The sequence below is a fragment of the Gymnoscopelus microlampas genome (genome assembly GCF_963454915.1).
Source record: "Gymnoscopelus microlampas genome assembly, chromosome: 2".
Taxonomy (NCBI): Eukaryota; Metazoa; Chordata; class Actinopteri; order Myctophiformes; family Myctophidae; genus Gymnoscopelus; species Gymnoscopelus microlampas.
The window spans coordinates 15,145,428-15,159,674 of NC_139939.1; the positions used below are offsets into that span (position 1 = coordinate 15,145,428).

Here is a 14,247-nt window from a genome sequence, read left to right on the forward strand (position 1 = left end):
GCTGTTTACAAGAAGAGGGCCATTTCTTGTAAATGCTGTGAGGGGTTTTTTCTTTTCTTCTTTATTTATCCAGGGTAGCTGAGCACAAGTGCTCACTTCCAGCAACGCCCTGCACATACTACAGTATGTGCAGGACATAGCCTACTGTGCAGGGCGTTGCTGAAAGTGAGCACTTGTGCTCAGCTACTACCCTGTGTTTCCCAACACACCTGGCATAGCCAAAATATCACAGGGCACACATATATTTACATTATCTGCCTTTTATAGCGCCACCAGGAGGCACCAGGACGCAGCGTCCGATTGCGGTGAAACTTTGCATGCACATTTGCACTATGTTGAGGCCACTAATGCCACCCTTTCAACATGCCCTATCATAGCGCCACCAGGAGGTAGATTTTTGCAAAACTATTTTATTTATATTACTCCTACAAATGTTGTCCAAACATCACGCAAAGCAGTACAAATGATCTCTTTAGTGAAGTGATCAAGACGGATCCGTCTGATTCCTCCTGATTTTTCACATTACAGCCTGATTGGCGAATTCCAAACATTGCTGGCCCACACTAACCTACCTGATCTGGCGGTCGGAGGCATGTGCTCCGAGGAGCACTTTTTCTAGTTTATTTATTTTTTCTCGAAATCTTTAACGGAACACCAAATTATCTCAGACGGCACACTAAAGGACTGCAGAACGGCGGTTGGGAAACGCCTGCTGAGTAGACACACGCACGCACACACGCAATATTGTGTATTAGTATGATGCTCCCAGTCAGCAGAACTACCCTCAGGCCTCTTGAGAATTGGAATAGATACAGTGGCCCTCATTTATCAACGCGGTGCAGCCCGAATAATGAGCGTACGGCGAGATCACCGCACCTCTCGGCATTTATCAATATATCCTGACGTGGGCTTCATCCTACTTTACGCTGAGATCTCACGTCTGGTCGAGACCAGTTGTTGACGTTGGCTGCGCCCGTTTATTCCATTCTAGACCTGCGGAGCAGCATTGTCTGACGGTCTGACAGGCATCTGGACACATATATCCACTCCAAAATGTATATCTACACTAATAAATAATGTGAAAATATAACATTTTATAAAGTAATTTAAACAAACTGCTTTAACAGTCATTCGGTTGCATTGGCTATTTTCAAAATATACAGCGCTTCATGCGAGCGCATTTTCGGGACTCCCGACGATCATTTCATGGACTACAAACTTACAGTAGCTTGTCCTATGTTATGGCGTTATGTCATAGAGAGTTATGAAGACTACAACCTGGCTGGGTTAAGGATATAAACCCGACGCTCCAATCTCTTATTAACGTGGCGGCACGGAATCACTGCAGCCTGGCCGAGTCTGACTTGTCTAATTTGAACGCGCACTGCTCGGTATGGGGTAAAAAAATTAATATACAAACGTATTCCATTCATGGCGATGTGATTTTTATCATAATATGTCATTCATATAGGCTACAAGCCTAAGTGACAAAGATACCGCTGCGGATTACATGAAAAACACAGGTGGGCGCGTGTGTGTGAGTGTGTGAGAGAGAGAGAGGGGCGTGTGCGTGTGTGGTCCGAGGCGATCGGGGGAAGCTATTTCTTATTGGCTTTTCATGTCTTTGGTCGTATTCTGGTTCGTCTTCATGTCGTAAAATCGGGGCGTTTTGAGAATATTTGAGGGCGTGTTATTTAAATGACGCTCGTTTTCAGACGTGAGATTTATCAAAGCCCCGACCTGATGTACGCTAGGATCAGCTGTTTAGGATCCTTTGATAAATGTGACTTTGACGTTGGTGCACGGCCGAATATATGGAAAAATATACGCCGCTTTATACGCTGCGTTGATAAATGAGGGCCAGTATGCCTCAATCTTCCAATCAAAGACTTCTATAGTCAAATGTAGAACGTTTTAAAGAATGCTTGGTCGCTGCAAAAAGGTGGTCAAACAATCCTGCAGAAGGGGGAGGATTCCCACAGCTGCAAGATTCAAGGAGGTCGTTATTGTTACAGTACGGCTTGTGCATGAGAGTGAAATGTATTTTGTTTGGCTTCTCAAACATTGTAGCAGTGCTAGTAATTGTAATTAAAGACACATAAGTATATACACAACTTATACACATCATCATCAACAACAACAACAACAACAATAATAACAACAATCACAACAGCAAGAGAAGGTGCTTGAAGGTGCTGAGGTACATATGGCTCATCAAAAGTATGTGTGTGTGTGTGTGTGTGTGTGTGTGTGTGTGTGTGTGTGTGTGTGTGTGTGTGTGTGTGTGTGTGTGCGTGTGTGCGTGCCACCTAAGGGTGGTACTGTAGAAACACGTGCTTTAAAATAGATCAGGCCATTTCCCAGAAACGACTCCCGACTCGAAGTGAAAGTATGCAGCTGTCTGCCTTGTTATGGTAACACAAGCCCACTTGAGACAAAGTACAGGCATGATACTCCTGGATAAACATACTCCTCTACAAGTAAATGCTGCTCAGTCAAATTTTTACTTAAAGGGACGTTTCACTTTCAAACATGTTTGAGGTCTAAACACCCTTCCTCCAGATTGACAAGATGCCCTGCCAAGTTTCACCCTATAGACCCCATCGGTCTGGTGTGGGGGAACCCTGGGTGTGTTCTTTAAAAAAAGTAATAATATCATATTACTCATTACTACTAATATACAGTTCCTTCAAAATTACAGCAGAATGGAATAAAGTGAAGGAAATGTACAATCCGGATTTGTGGCCAGATGGTACTTTTGTGCGGCGCTTCTATGAGGCGAGCAAACCTAAGGCCACTCAGGTGGGGCTATGGTGATGGAATCTGTGGTACCTGCCACACAGTAGATGACAGTGTCTATTTCTCATGAGAGTTGTGTCATATATAACACACACGGCCTGTGTCTGGGACAAACTGCAGCAGACAAGGCACAGCGCCTTGCTGTAGACAAACTCCTTGAGGTCACTGACATTCTATGTATTCAAGAAACTTTTCTTCATATATCTGGACAAACTTAACTCTGTAACTTCCATGGGGCAGGGGGGTCCACAACAGATCTGAGTTTGGGGCCTGCAGTGCATGGCAGAATACATGGATGTGTAGCTGTAATGTGGCATAAAAAATATGACCCCATGATAAGTGTGATTACACTGGGGGTAGACTGGTATATAGCAATTAAAGTTGCTTATAATAACAATGTTTTTTATAATTGTAAATGTATACACACCATATTAAAGCCATAGTTATGAGGATGTATATGTTGAAAGGCTCCCTTCATTAGCGCTTTTATCGAGGAAAATTAATATGTATTTACATAACGGATGGCATAAATGTAGATATCAGTGGAAGCTGGTGTTCCGTTATGCAGAGTGGCAGCATTATTTGGTGTCAGCCCTGGTACCATTTCCAAACTTAGGACCAAGTTCTGTGGGACTGGTGAAGTCAAAGGAAGACAACAACCCAAGAAGACCGGTTTCTCACCCTTGCGTCACTGAGTAACCATAGGTTTTCTTCAAGAGATTTACAGGCAAGATTTGCACAACAGTACCAAAGAGAGATGTCAAAGTTGCAGGACCCACGCCAAGGTGCCAGTCACACACCTGTGACTGGCGCACACCTGCCTGCAAATGGTACCAGGGCTGACATCAAGGCATCTTTCCATGGGGGCAGTGTTGCTGCTTGGTGCATACTCAAACTCAACAAAGTTGCAGAACCCATGCTCAGGTGCCAGTCACACACACTCTCAAAACGAGAGTGATTACCAACAGAAGCATATTGGGTGATTTTGGCAAATTTTTTGGGGGGGGCGCTACTCGTTTAGCTGTTACTCATTCCACGAATGCCCGATCCTTACAAGCTGTACCTCGTTGTAAAGGTGACTACTAATCAACGCTAAAAATGATATAAAACAGGGGTTTAAATTATCGACCAAAGTTAAGTTTCCGAACTTTTTGTGGGCAGTTTACATTAAGTTAAAGACATGGTCGGAAATCGATAGTCATGTGAGTGTACTGACTTACTGTAGGCTGCTTTGTATAAAATATTGCATTTGTGGAAATAATTATCGAATAATAAAAAAAACTTTACAATATATATTGTAGTTATTTATTACTTCTACACATTATTATATTACAAAGAAGATGGTGCAATCAGATCGTGAATGACGTTGCTGTGTTTCTGTGCAGACTATGCAGTCAAGTCAGTGGGATCAGATGCACACAGTAGCATGCATATAGTAGCCCATGCACTCCACCGGGACCGGAAGCGCTACTTTGAACGAGAACCTGAGTTGACCACTAATGATAACAACAAGCATGGGGTTAAATTCCAGTGGGATAGGCTCTCAGAGGATGACTTGTGGTCATATTATGACTGGACTGAGAAGAATCTTAGTAACGTTGCACTTCCATATGATGCCATTCTGTGTGACAATATTAACTGTGATAATCCTAAACTTATTCATGAATTGTGCACAATGTATGATAAAATTGTACATGGTCTAAACAAGTCTAGTACATTATTCTGTCAAAGAAGGGGTAATCAGCATAAACTCAGGCCGGGCTGGAATGAGCAAGTGGAGGAACTTCACCAGCAGGCCAGAGAAACTTAAAAAAATTGGGTTAACACGTAAACCAAGGTGTGGTCCTGAATGTGAATTAAAGAAGCAGGCTTTTGCTCGGTTCAAAAGTGCAATGTGTTCTATTAAGAGGAACGAGCAGACCTTAAGAGATGGCCAGAAAGCTGCAACAAAAGGATGTCTTGGATTTCTGGAAATAAGTCAAAATTATAAATAATAGTAAGATACCTTTGCCCTCTAATATTGACGGGGTCACAGGGAGTGTAAATATTGCAGAATTATGGAGGAGACATTACAAAGACATTTTTGATTGTGTTAAAAGTGATGATTTTAGTGTTGGTGTTTCCCATCATAGAGTATACATGTATTAGTCACCACTGATGAGCAATTTGGATTTAGTAAACAAACACAAGTAAACAAGTAAACATGGCACTGACATGTGTGTTTATGCTTTAAAGGAAGCCTGTCAGTAAGTACAGTAAACATAATTCCACCATGTTTACGTGCTTCCTGGATGCTTCTAGAGCCTTTGACCGCATTAACCATGATAAACTACAACAGCAAGGGGTTCCTCCTACTTAATACGTGTTTTACATTTCTGGTACTCCCATCAAACCATGCAAGTCAGACGCGTCGCCTCTGCGACGTGTTGTGAGCTTGTAGATCGGCTATTTTCGGTGCGCGACCCCGTCGTACGACGCGGTATGAATAGCCCCGCTACTGAAAGACAGACCAAAGAATTATAATAATAACCCGACATTGCTTAACAATATAATCGACGGGCACTCGGGCAGCAAGTCCTCCCCCTCCCGTAATGTGCTTCTTTGAGAATTAATAATTTGTATCTGCAATAGCCAGGCCTATCTGTTGTGATAATATTTTAATGAAAACCATACACTGGTATTGTAGCTCCATTGTAATTACAGCGTCTGTGCATGATCTGATAGAACTGCAATTCCCAGAATTCAGTTTGAAACTAAACTACGTAGCAGTGTCGAGGCAGACACACATGCGTCAAAAAAGTACATTATTCATTATTTTATTATTATCCTATTTTTTATTGTTATTATTATTATATTTTTGGTAATATCAAACATAACTTTTCATAGCATAACTATACATTGAAAAACATGCAGTATGATTCTAAAACCTGTGAAGTTGTCTTCATGTTATTTTAAGGGCCCATCCAATTCCCAGAGATCAGGGCCTTATACTGTACAATGGGGTGGTTGTATGTTGTCTTTTAGTTGAAAATGAAAGTTTGATTGATGTCAAAACCCAACGTTGGTTTGATGTCAAACTCTGATGTTATTTAGACATTGAATTAACGTTGTGATCTAACGTTGGATACAAGTTGTATTTTAGTTGAAAATGAAAGTTTGCTTGATGTCAAAACCCGACGTTGGTTTGATGTCAAACTCTGATGTTAGTTAGACATTAAATTAATGTTGGCCTCTAACGTTGGATGACTGTTGGGAAGCCAAGCTCACACATATCTGCTCTCTCTCTCTCTCTCTCTCTCTCTCGAAAAGACAGGGCAGAGTTTCCTGCTGCCTCAGATGCATCCGCTTTCCCAACACAGACTCCAGGATCACCACAGGCAGCAAAACATCCGCTTGATTGAGTTGATTATTATTTGACCAGAAAGACTCAAGTGGGGTTGTGTACTGAACAATAATCATTCCATTGTCATAGTAACAAGGGAAAAAGCTACTTACTATATCTTTCTGTTGTGTCCCTGTGATCATTTCTGGCAAATGGCCTGATCAGGGTTGGGTATATATAGCAGACAGAGCACAACTGATAAGGACACAGGAAGGGTGGGGAAGGAGTATGCTGCCATACTCCCATTGTCTATCTTCCAAACGCAGAAATCGTGAAAATGTTTGAACATTTTTGAAAAATGTTGAACATTTTTGACACAAATCTTCTCTTATGGTGGTCCCTGGCACAAAGTCTTTTCAGGGGCCACAGCCAAATACACATCATGTGGGGGTCCTTGACATGGAAGTTTGAGAACCACTGCTCTAGAGACCACAACAACATGTCCAGGTGCAAGATTGCTATTGGTGGAACAACATTTGGTGTTCCATTATGATCTGTTTGTGTGTGTTTGGATTCTAAATGTTTTCTATCAGTAGATCCCTTAGTTTGATATGGTGATGTGTCTAAGTCAGTTGATGCTTTCAGTTTTAAGTCCAAGCAGCAAATCCAGCGCAGGTCTCAATATGTTCTGGTTTATTAAAAGCAACAGCACATAGCCTTCAATAGTTCAAACAGTTTAAAAGGTCAAACTGTTTTAAGAGTTCGAACTGTTCTGACATTGATGAAGCACAAAATACGGACAAAGGGGATTCAAGTTTTCAAATATTTTCTGGGTACAATATATTCCCATTTATTTATATGTTGCTTTAAACACTAGCACAATTATGCCATGGTGTTCACTAATTTTTAGGATGGATTTTAAAAATCATTAATATTTTAACATCAAATTAATAGTTTGCAGTAAATATTTCATTATATTCTATATATTATATTACTGTATATATATTTATGTTTTTCAGTTTTGTTTTAATGGCCTCTGGACAACAAATTTGCAGGTCTCGTCTTTGACCCATATAGGCCGTGTAGAGTGTCCTCTTTTTGGGGATTCAGAATATGGTCACCCTAGTGAATGATACTACCTGTAGTGTAAAGCATCAGTCGGCCGTCTGCGAAATGAATTGACATCAGAACTAAAAATAACCTTACACACCAATGAAGGCATATGTCTCAGTTGCACCAAAAATATTAATGGTTAAAAGGAAAACGGTATTTCAGCATTAAAATGTCATAATCAGCATGTTTCCTGTGTTTTAGAGGAGGTTTAGGCCAAACACAGTAGTGAGGCTTATATCTGTAACTATGAAACTCATACCAATATCATTGGAACTTGTACATTGCAATTACTGAAGAAAAAGGACAGAGAAACAATCACCTGCTTACAAAATGTTTGGTGTTAGTAAATCACAATGATATACAAAACAATATGCAAAAATAAAGAATGACACTGAATAGAATAGGAGTATTTTTTAAATTGCAATATGTTGGTGAGATATCCTTCAGTATCTGTGCCAGGGTCCCAGGGAATGTGCATCTTGTCCCACTCACTAGCTCCAAAAAGGACAGCACAGTAAAATCAAATGTGCTGTAGGCCTATGTAGGCATCAAGTAAGGTTGCGCTAACCTAACGTCAGATATTTCACGATTCTAACAGAGTTATGTTTACTTAGTGTAGTGTAAAAACACGGGTAGCCGGCAGCCGCACACTAAGCTGCCCGGCAGCGCCGCACACTCAAATGCCAGGCTGCCCGAAACGTTGGTTTTAGGGCTGTCCTGTCTTGGATAAAAAAAATGTATCGACAGCTAAGTGTGTGCAGCGACTCATGTTTTAGCGTTGGCCCGGCAACTCTAAAAGGAGTAGTGTGAGTTGCACCTCTATTGGTATCGTGTGCAAGGATAAATAACAAGTACAGAATCAACAGAACAGCACTTTATCGGGGTTCTCCTTCCATTCCGACATCTCGCCACTCCGACTAGTGGCTTCCGCGTGCGGTTAGGGTTAGGGTTAGGGTTAGGTATAGGGTTCACCTCTGTTGCAGGTGAGGGTCCTTCTACTTCATCATGTAACGTTCTCAGAAACAAAGCATGCTGGTCGTTGGAGATTCAATGCAGTCAAACACATTCCAGAGGAACAAGACTGAATAATAATGACTGCATTCTTTTTTTCACCAATTTAAAACATGAATACACTTTCCCCCTACACATAGTGTTAACTTTAAGTGACTGCAGCTTCTTCCAGCGGTGAAGCTGCAGTCAAATTTAACTCACTTGAGTAAAGTAACAATTATGATAATTAAGTATAGCAATAATTTCTGCTGTAAGCGTAACGCACAATTTTCCAAACATGAAGTCTATAAATGCTATACTGTACTTAAAGACCTTTTTCATTTTACATTTTGTGTGAATAGGGGTAATTTAGTGATTAATTATCATACAGATCAGTCTCATACTCTGAAGGCTGAGGCAGGGTCATGGATCATACGGCAATATACAAAAAGACAAACAACTTCTATTTTTAATCAAGGAAGTTTATTAACTAAAATGTACACACCATAGGCAATATGAATGATCCAATAATTACAAGATGTAAACAGTAGATGTCCATTGCAGTAGATGAAGGCAATATTGAATGACTGGAAAATGTCAATGAATCTTGAAGTTCCCATTCAAATTGAACAAAACAAAAATACATCAAACTGATACTAAGACAAGACAAAGGGGAGGATTCAACATACACATACAAACGTAGATAAGACAAGATCAGACTAGACTGAGTATTGGGCATCAGTTAGTTTTTCTTGTATTATTATAGATTTTATATAGTTCAGATACCGAAAAAAGTGTTTTCAATTTTAGTTTTTGTTATTTTGTTCGTTTTCGTCAACTATAATAACTAGGGTGACCATCTCCAAACAGGCCCATTGAGGGACAGGTGGGGGATGTCCCTCAGTGGGCAGCCATTGTCATCTCATCGTCCCTTTGGTGGGACATCGCGCCCGTGCACCCGTTATTTCCCCCCCGATTTTTGGTTACTTTATTTCGGTTTTAGGGTTACAGTAGGATTAGGTTAGGGTTATGTTATTTAATTCTTATTTTTGCCTGATTTTACCGATTTATTATAAAAAAAATGTAAATCAATTGAAAAAAAAGAAGAAATGAAATCACGGATCTGTGAGAGTGAGGGTGTCGCGTCGCCAAGTTCTCGCTATAAACCCCTTTGTTTCAGAGGATAGACAGACACATAACAAATATAATGTAGCTGAGAAACTTTGTCAACTTCATTATGTACTTGCATAGTACATGGTCTTTACCTAGTCTACTTTGGATGGATAGGGTTCTGTGCAGACTGCTGTCCATTTGGAAACACTTGGACCCTACCTGGTCGTGACTATAGAGCGTGCCAATGCGTCGTCACCACGGGGGGCGTTGGCATTGGGCGTGGCATTGGGCAATGTTAAGTCAACCTGGTTATTACCCCTCAAAGATGTCCGCCGCTACCAAAAGACACTTGTTGACGCCCCTTTCAGGAATTTTGGCACGCTCTATAGGGGTTCAACTTGGAAGCACCAGGAGGTTGTTTGTTTATAATCATTCACAACAAATCTTTGGATTTGATGATAATTCCCGTGGTCGCTCGTTTGAGTCGTGGCGGGGGTCCATCATATCACTTTCTGTTTCTTTTTCCTCGTAGCTTTCACCGTTTTAAAATACTTGCTTAAATAGGCACACTTTGCAGCTAGCACAGATAGCTCTGGTATCCTCTTATGTTGTTGAGCTCCTGATTATTTTCTTTCCCGAAATTCGACTTGTAAACAAGCCAGTGAATGAAATCACATGTTGCTGGTGGAATACAAGAACGCTCGTCCCAGAGTGTGTTTTGGGGCTGCGTTTCTCGACACACACACACACACACACACATCAATCAAAATGCGGGACAGCGTCTCAATTTGCGGGACGCATGAATAGAAACTGAAATGCGGGACTGTCCCGCACAAATCGGGACATATGGTCACCCTAATAATAACCTTGGTTGTAGGCTGCTTCTGCAATCTTGTCCGTTAGTAATCCTAATACAGCCGCACCTGCAGCTGCTCCACCCAGTCCTCCTATTGCAGCTCCTCCTAGGAATCCAACTACAGTAAAAAGAGCAGTTGCAACGGATTTCTCTTTTTCAAATTTCTCCCGCTTTTTCCCTGATGAGAGATAGTGGAATAAAATGACATTATGATGCTATAACACAAATTACATGGAATTAAACATATTCTCCTTGCTTGTCTTGAAATAAAACAAAAAAAGATACATACCTCTTGAACTCATGTCTGTCTTGAAGTTATTTTTCACTCTGTGTAAGAGAAAGAGAGAGACAGACACAGACGTAAAGACAGACAGACAGACAGACAGACAGACAGACAGAGAAAGTTGGTATCATCATAACAATAGTGAGAATACAGTATGAAGACAGATGATGCTCACACAAGTTGTAGGAGAAAGTGTGTTTGAAGAAAATGCAAAATGATGGGAACGTTTGTCTGGCACATGGCCGGGGCCTACAGTATATGTTGAGTTGTGTCCTGATCCAAAGAATCCAGGGAAAAAAGATTTTGATTGCACAAGCTACAAGAGGTTCAACAGTTACTGCCTAAATCAGCTATCGCCCACACCACACTGGTTTATTTCTACATAGGCTTGCACTTTATTTTGAACTTTTCTTCATGTATTTGTTTTGTTTTTGGGGCAGGGGGGAGGGGGGGTTGACTCCATAGAAGAACTCGCAGTATGAGGTACTAGTATACGTGCTGTGTCCATTATCAACACATTGTCAATGCAACAGAACATAAAATTCATAAACAATGAATGTTTATGTATTTCTATTCTATTAATATAGACTGTAGGCCTATTACAAGATAGCTCTGACTATTGCAGTCTCAGGACATTTGACATGCATGATGATGACAGAGTACATCTCACATGAGATGCTGTCACTCACCTGAAGACAGGAAAAGGAGACCCGATGACGAGACGTTGCTCCTAGGCTAGTCCCCTGTGGTGGTTCTTTGACGGTGTTTTGAGAACGGGAAGATCGAACCTATAATGTGTAGGGAGAAGTGTAATAAGTGAGGATGTTAGGGAGTAATGCCTACCATAGACATAGATAAATACATACAGTAGACCACTGGGGCCATTGGCCGTATCAACATTGGTGCCATTTTAGGATTAGCATGACATAACTCCACTGCAGTATGCCTGAGTTGTATATAAGTACGTTAGCCTACAACTTTTTTCTGTTACTATCTGTGTAAGATTGGTGTTTTGGTACAATTTTTTTTAATGTAAACATATCCTATATTAAAATATGTCTTGTAGCAACATTTGTAACAAACCAAACTACTTGAAAAACTGTTGAGAAAGAGCCACAAAAAAATATAAAATACCTAGACAAAACAAAAAAACTTGGGGATGGCAAAAAAAAGTGCCAAGAAATAGCTGATCTACAAGCGTCACGCTTGTAGATCAGCTATTTCTTGGCACTTTTTATAGCCATCCACCTGCACTGTGAGCTTGCAGATGTGCCATTTTCACTACGGTAAAAAACATGCCTATATTGACAACATTGTCCAAAATAGGGCCAGCAAATTGAAAGTGCTTAATGAATGCATGGTTGCAGAGAAGAAAACATGTGTCTATAACATGTGTCACATGCAGATGGACGGGCAGGGATTGAGCTGCACTCAGCGCTGATGTAAAATCAGATCATTCTCCCTAAAAAGTCCTCCAGAAGGGGAGAAAATAATGCAGAAAAGTACTGAATTTGAGGTTAATTGCAAACACTATGCGGATGGCAATTGCCATCGTTGGGAGCCAAATGACACCACTGGGTTGAGAATTCAGCAAATGATGATGATTTGAATAATGGAAAGACCTCCTGCTTCAATAGCATACATGTGGATATACATGTAGTAGACGTGGCTACGTTATGGAAAATGATAAGGAAAATGTAAAAAATCTTGTGTTTCTGTGGTACTCAACATTTTTCCGGTCAGGGCTTTCATCTTGAAAGTGTTCACAGCCCAAGTACCCATCAGTCGATAGGAGCATATTCATTTAAAAAAAAAATATTATATCATCATTAACTGCACCCACCCACTCATTATTATTGTTATTATTTGTTTTAATACATGCATAAGTCGTTGCTATTATTACCGGTTAAAATGTTTTGCTAAATTACTTCTGTGGATATTATTTTTATTTCTGCTTTACTTATGTATACTGTATATATACTTACGTATTTGTACTTTTGGCGACTTTCACTCCACTACGTTTCAAAGACAAATATTTTATTTTAGACTACAATAGGAGGAAAAAAATACAATATGAATTAATTAACCACTTAAGGCAGCCCTATTTAAATATAGTGAAAATAGCAGATATGCAAGCTCACAACACGTCATGATGCGAGTTTGTAGATCTGCTATTTTCACTATTATTGTTATTTCCTTGAAACCTTCTGGAAAACCTTAATAGTTTATTTTTTTGTAAAATGCATTGACATAAAAAATAAAATGTACTTTATAATTTGCACTTTTGAATACTCAAGTAATCTTTAAATAAATACACGTTTTTCAAAGCAAGTACTCCAATACTTTAACTCAAGTACAAATGTGACAGAGCAACTTTCACAGTTGATTAATATTTGACCAGGAGTATCTATACTTTGACTAAAGTACTGGGGTTGAGTACTTTGTCCACCACTGCAGATTAGCAACATTTTAGGAGACAATTCATGTCCAATTCAAGATAGTGGGGACACGTCTTTCACACACCTACTGTATGTCTATATTTGTCTCCTGTCTGTAGGATGCAGATTTGTATTCCTCTCCAAAATTATCACTTCATGTAGACACAGGTGGGACAGTAACTTGGTCAGCAAACTTTTTAAGTGACTAATTTAGTCAAATTATTAGCAATATTATTTGTATTATATTCATTGTGTTCAATACCTTGTTTTGTTTTTTTCAACAGTTTCAGATTAATTTCAATTTTTATTTGGAAAATGATTACAAAATGTTTGCTGCTGAAAACTGATCAATGCTGTCATTAACATCCACTAAAGAAGTTATACATCTCTTCATGCCACTAAAAGACAAGTGTCTTACCTGCTTCAACGCTGAAATCCTTATGTACCGTAGGTCTGGAGAGACAGAGGAAGTATAAAGACAGGCTATGAAGTTCCATCAACAAGGACCAGCTCAAAGAGAAATCTCTGGTTGTCTCTGTTATTTTATAGCTTACAGTCTGGAATTCCTTCAGTGGGGGGAGTCAGAGATCTGCTGTTTACAAGAAGAGGGCCATTTCTTGTAAATGCTGTGGGGGCTCTGTTGTTCTTTATCTATCTATCCAGGCTCTTTTCCAGCAACGCTCCCCCCACACACACACACACACACACACACACACACACACACACACACACACACACACACACACACACACACACACACACACACACACACACACACACACACACACACACACACACACACACACACACACACACACACACACAGTCTTATACTATCGGCCACTGAGCAGCTCCATTGGAACAGTTGGGGGTTCAATGCCTTGCTCAAGCGGTGTTGGGGAGGGGTGAGTGGTCGATCGACATTCACTCACAAGATTCTTCCTGCCAGTGCGGGGGAATCGAACCGGGAACCTTCCAGCAACAAGTGCTCTCCTCTCTCTCTCTAACCTTTAAGCTACTGTACCTCTGCCACCAAAGTGATAGGACCTGATGAAGCAAATACAGTAACAAGGTTATGGGTTTCTTTATACCCGAGGGTTACAAGCATCAATGTGCAGGTGGGAGAAAAAAAAAAGATCACACCCTGTGTGAAGGAAGCGGCGCCTTTGATGAGCCCCGTGCTGTGTTGTCATCAATATTTGTTTATGGCCCAGCCAATAAGAATACAGAGGGGAATACATACGGACAGACATACGGACATACGGACATACACAGTCAGATATAGAGCGGCTGGCGCCGCTAAAAATAAATGAAAAATAATTATTCTTTGAGT

At 40.4% G+C, this 14,247-nt stretch overlaps 1 long non-coding RNA gene across 1 annotated transcript; it reads right to left on the reverse strand.

The window, feature by feature from the left end:
• Positions 1 to 9,705: 9,705 nt before the first annotated feature.
• Positions 9,706 to 11,253, reverse strand: LOC311059952. Its single transcript, XR_014602235.1, has 3 exons — positions 11,166 to 11,253; positions 10,483 to 10,520; positions 9,706 to 10,371 (listed from the first exon to the last, which is right to left on the reverse strand). It is a non-coding gene; the product is annotated as an uncharacterized lncRNA (long non-coding RNA).
• Between the last annotated feature and the right edge of the window lie 2,994 nt (positions 11,254 to 14,247).